Source organism: Pinus tabuliformis, chromosome 8 (assembly GCF_031772625.1).
Source record: "Pinus tabuliformis cultivar Carrire ecotype Pingquan chromosome 8, CPIR1, whole genome shotgun sequence".
Classification (NCBI taxonomy): domain Eukaryota; kingdom Viridiplantae; phylum Streptophyta; class Pinopsida; order Pinales; family Pinaceae; genus Pinus; species Pinus tabuliformis.
In genome coordinates this window covers 1,679,476,025-1,679,482,024 of record NC_142294.1, presented here as the reverse complement: position 1 = coordinate 1,679,482,024, position 6,000 = coordinate 1,679,476,025, and positions in this window count along the sequence as shown.

The following is a 6,000-nucleotide window of genomic DNA, read 5'->3' as shown; positions in this document are numbered from 1 at the left end:
TTAAGCACGAGGGTCTATGAAGACAGGGAAGAGAGATACCCCCTCTCCTACTTGTTCAAACTTACCTCACGACTGTTCCGCCTGGCTTCTGCGACGAGTTGGTATCCATAGTTGCTTCTCGTAGGGAACTACACAGGTGGCTGTGGAGGGGAATCCCGTGGCACCTGAGGTTGACGTTGCATCACTCTCGACAATACTACTGGAGGGCACCCTTGCGAAGCTTGGGGGCTTGCACCGGTGCAGGCTGTTGTTAGGAGGTCAGCGTAACTTCCTCTGATACCTTCGCTGATAGAATTGGGCCGTCATTATCCCAGACTATCTTCGGAAGACCCCTGACTCCACTTTCTTGTATTTTGGTGTCCGGTCCTCATCACCCGGAGCGAAAATACTCAGAAGACTGGCTGTATCTTTAGGGACTTTATAGTGAGTGCTCTTTGCTCCTTGTATATAGTTGGCTTTAGGTACTTTTGTCTAGTCACGTTTGGACTTTGTGTTCTGAGTGACCGGCTTACCACTCTACCAATCTTGAAAGGCTTTTGGTCGTTCTTTCAGAAGTTGTGGAGTTGCCTCCTCAAGGGAAAAAGGTTTTGATTGCTTATTCATATTCCTTGAAGAGTGATTTCTACATTCCCATAGGGGAAGGGTCTTTGGATCAATTTAATATGGCTAATATTCCTGTGGAAACCAACCAGGGTACCCTTCCAAAAGGGGATCCTTGTGCTTTTCCTTTCTTTGGAAACGTTGGTACTCCCTTGATGGCCACTTTGAATATTCCTGGGTTGAATGTTGGACTACCCGTTTGGCTGTGGTCCACTCCGAATATTCCAAATGCTCTTGAAGCCTCTTAGTTGAATGCATTATTTCAAGGGCATCACATGGGTGCTAATTGTTCATCTTCTTTCAAAGAGAAATCTGGGGTTCCTTCTTCTCCTCCTTCTTGTCACAAGAAATCTAAAAAGAGGAGAAAGAGGAAGTCAAAGAATAAGAATAATTCTATCCTTTCATCTTCAACCTTTGCAATTCATGTTGGAGATGAGTCTTCAGCCACTGCTAGTCATGCTGGGGGCACAAGTCTAGTCATTGCGAGTCACACTAGCATTTCCTCTTCAACCTCTGCGAGTCATGTTGGAGATGAGCCTTTAGCCACTGCTAGTCATGCTGGGGGCACAAGTCTAGTCACTGCGAGTCACACTAACACTTCATCATCAACCTCTGCGAGTCATGTTGGAGATGAGTCTTCTGTCGCTGCAAGTCATGCTGGGGGCATGAGTCTAGTCACTATGAGTCATACTAGAAAAGAGTCGCCGACCTCTGCAATTCGTTTTCAGGACTCTCCACAAACCACTGCTAGTCATGTTGGCGGAATGGAGGTTGATAAGAAACCTGGACATAGAAGTTTTAAACCTAAGTTCCCTTGTAAGATATGAAAGGGAGACCATCTTACTCATTTATGCCCTGGTATTCCAGAGGTTCAAAGGATATGGTCCGAGTCTGAAAGTACTTCTAATCCTAGATCTGATATGGTTTCTCATCAATCCCATCAACATTGGTTGATAAGGTGGTAGAGCCAGTGCAATCGCTGGCCGATTACACTCCTCTTTTGGGGGGTGAAGGGCCTAACAAAAGAGTTTGTTTGATCTCTAGTACAGAGTCTTCTAGTATAGGGGGCATTCCAGTTACTTTGAATGTTCCCCCTCCAAGTGCTAAGAGTGTTTCCTTTGATTGGGATAGTCTTGTTGAGTCTCGTCTTCCTCCCGCTGCACCTTTTCAAATAAAGGACAGGGTGAATTCCACAAATGTCTATCGATGTATGGTGGATGAAGGATCCTCTTTGACTTGGAAAGCTTTGGGTTCCCCAAAGTTGTTGACAGCTCAGAGTCAGTTGTTAGCCTATGATAGAAGGCCTGGTGAATCTATGGGTGTTCTTCCTCAAGTACCTATCACTTTAGGTGGGAAGACTGCCTTAATCGATATGATGGTAGTTGATAGCCCTTTAGACTTTAAAATGCTACTTGGGTGTGATTATGTCTATGCTATGAATGTTGTGGTGTCTTCATTCTTTCGACTAATGTGCTTTCCTCATAATGGGAATATTGTCACTATTGATCAGCTTGCATCTGATAATCACCACCCTAATTCAACTTTACTGCAGAATGCCCCTTGGTTTGTTCCAAGTGTTCAAGTAGACTCTACCCTGCCACGGGTGAATTATGTGGCATTGAGTCCTCAATGTTCAATTACTTCTGAGAAGGATCCTTTGACTTATTATTCTCCTTCTTGGGACTTGGTCCCGACAGTTGACCGAGAGATTCATCCTATAGGGACATGGGACCCTTTAATTCCCTCTTTTGATCCTTGTAGTTCTCATGATTTCTTAGAACTTGTTTTGCCTTCACAGGAGGAACTCTTTGAAGCCATGAGTTATGACTACCAAAGGAGTCCTTGGTCCGATCCCTGCAAGGGGTTTTTCCAGAAGAACTATTATGCGTAAGCCGCAAGGCTGCGTGGTTCCCTGTACCATATTGTATATATGAGGTACGCATTTTCCAAGTGTTGTATTCTATAACACAAGATCTTATATGAAGTTTATATGTGGGATGTATTAACTTCGTATCTAGTGTTCCTATTCATGTTTACAGAACTTGGAAGATTTCTCCTTTGGAAGTTTATGGTTGGTCCGTTCTGACAGGTATTGGTTCTCAAAACTGGCATATAGGTTACGTTTTTCCACCTGCATTGTGCATTTATCAGTTTCCTTTCCAATTTTACCTTAGGATCGACCCCACCAAGTTATGGTGCAGAACCTTCTCATTGCTTAGAAGTATCATGACTTGTGTGGTAGAGCCTACCTTATCATGGGTGCCCTACTTAGTACCTTTTTTGTCGCTTGGCACTCATGCTGATTTTTTATCCCTAGGCTCGGGAGTCCTCTGTAGTCCCGCCATGACTTATGCGTTGAAGACTCATTCCTCTTAGCTTCTCCGCTTTTTTCTGGCCTTATACCCTAGAGGCTCCTATGTGTGTCGAGTCGTACTTCTGCATTGCATGTTGACCATTTGCACCTTTTGGCCTAGAGCCGGCTTCAATTGGACTCGTGTTTAAGCCAACTTTTGACCATGACATCTACAAAATCAACCTTGCATACCTTTGACTTCTGCAGCTTGACATACCCAGATCCGTAGAAGGAACATACCTCTGAGTGTCACTGACCAGTTTTCACCTCCCTGCATTGAGCATAGGAACGTTCCTTTCCCAGGAACTAGATCATCTGTTTCACCGACACTCTTTCTTTCCACTGTACCATAGCATTCTTTTATTCTTTTTCCGGCTTAACAGAAAAAGACAAAAAAAATTAAATATTCCAAAAAAGAGCGGGAACAGGGACATTATTTCCATTTATTGTTGGCAGCTAGAGTCAGTCGTGTCGCCCTTGAACAAAGCACTCAAAACAAAGTCTCCTCCGCATGGGTGGGATTTAGTTTGACTTAGGTATGCCATAACCTTGTTATTGAGTTAGTTCTCCCCCGATTGGTTATCTCTTCCAATCATATGGAGGGTTCATTCGTGCCTCCTGCATGGCGAACTTATACAGAGTCATCATATGCTACCACATAGTCACATTGAGTCGTGCTTTTGTTTAGGGGAAGTTAGCCTGAGTCGGCCTCTTTGCGGTGTCCCTTGACTCATTTTTCAGTCGGCCATCCCTGGTTGTCAGTATCATGTCTATCATCACATCAGCTATATTGGTCCTTTACTCATGCCGGTTTGAGAAGGTCCCCATTGACTTCTTGCTGGCGGGTCTTGTCCTTATCGACGATGACACCTTGCTCTGAGGACAGGCTTAGAGCCGCACCCTGGCCCTATTTTCATTATTGATAGGTCACCTTGTGCTCAGCATCGATCAGTATCATGGGTCTTTGACTGAGTGGTTTCCCTTGTGTTCGACATCAGCATACATTATCACACATTGGGATTCGTGCAGCACCTTGGTTTCCATTTGACCCTATTGGTGGATACCTCGCCTCTGTGTCAGCTTTCATTATTGGTTGGTTTAGAGGGTTTCTGCCGTGCGCTAGCCACATCTTGTGTACGCTAGAAACTTACTTCGGTTGGGTTACTACATCTTTTTCATCTGATTCCTTCCACATTATTGGCCTACGGGTTACACTCGCGCTAGATTGATGAAGGATGCCTTAATGCCTTCCTTCTAGCGGATATTTCCCTATCGACTCCGACTCATTGCTCTGGGGCAAGGATCTAGAGTCCATTTGGCAGTACCTTGGGGTTTGCAGTCATTAGTGGCAGATCCTTCGCTATCGACAGTGGGAAACCATCATTGTCTCCTGATCGATAGATTCTTACAAGTGTTCGACTTCAACTCATCTATTCACACTTGTTAGATTGTACTGGGTACCTTGACGCTCATTATCATTATCAGTGAGTAGTCTCGCGTTTGTTAACGGTATACATCAATGACCGGTAATCAAACGATTTCTCACATGGTTGACTTCAGATCATTTATTCCCATGGTGTAGAAATGTACCACGGCGGTCGGTGAAGACCTCAGGTTGTATCAGAATTCATTGGTTCACTTGACAGTTGCTCCTGTTGCTGCTAGTTGATACCACTCCACTTTATATGTTGCAGTGAGTCATGGCGACATTCTATATGTTGGCACCTGAGTTTGCAGTGTAGTACCATCCTATTCCATCATGTTTAGTTGGTACCTTTTGGGATCAGTCTTTGATATCAGTGATCCGTTGCATCTTTCAGCATCATTAACAGTCTTATATGTGATATTTAGACATGTACTTGCTCCTTATGATCAGATGATCCATTATGTATCTTCCAGTCATTTATACTTGTATACTTAGTGGATCCGCTTGTACTTGATATGTGGACATTCTTTACTTATTCTGAGCATGGGTATGCCCGCCTCAGACAGTGTTTCATTCTGATCTCCTTTTGGTGGCTTGGCAGGCTGAATTTTGGTGAAGTCCTCCTTGGTCTCTCGACAGACTTCCTTTCCATGTACTTACATAATATATTTTGGCCATCATGTTCCCCTTCTGACCTCATATATTAGGGGGCATCTGTTATAGCTCCAAATCTCACTCTTATGGTTTTTGATGCTGCACTCATGGCCTAGGGCAACCCCTCCTTCCAGACATGGTCCTAAAATTTAAAAAACAGTGTTTTATCCCCTATATGCGACATTTCCCTGAGTTAAACGCGTGTACACGCGGGTCTGTGTATACCCAACCCGCGTGTATGTATTAAAACACTTAAAAAAATAAATAATTCCTTAATTTCGGGCGGAGATCGCGGGTTTTACCTGCTGATCACATGTTAGTGCCCGTGGCCCAACTGTTCCCAACCAACTCCTAACTAAAAAACTACTTTGGAGATGGTATAAAAAGACATCAAAGGGAAGGCCTAGGGGGGAGAGAGAAAAGGAGAGCAAGATTATTATGCTGAGATTTTCCCCTTAGACCAGGTCTGAAGTCCTTGGTGCCTTTTGCACTTCCCCCATTTTGCATTGGAAACCCTTGTTTCCATGTGTATTGGTGATCATTCATTCTTTATATCACCATTGAGTAAGACTTGGAAGGAGCTCTTGTTGGAGGCTTGAGGCTGGAACGAATCCGGGAGGAAGCTTTGCTTGCAGCCTGCTGAAGGTGTTTCAGGTGAAATCTTTCCGTTATATGTACTTTACTTGCCTTTATATAAAGAAACACGTCTTGGTTCCCGAAACAATCTTTCTTTGTGCTTATGAGGTTCATATTTTGAATTCTTATGCAAGTAGTTACTTAAAGATTTTTATAACTAACTTTATAGCATGAAGATGGTTTATGTATAAGTATTTGTCCATGTACTGCTGTGTTCTTTGATTTGTTTGTTTTACAGGTCAAAGGAGAAGAAGGGAACTCCAAGAAGGGTTTGGACCCTAAAGGTCTTCTCGAATGTAGGACCTTAGGTACGTACCCTCAACATTAGAAT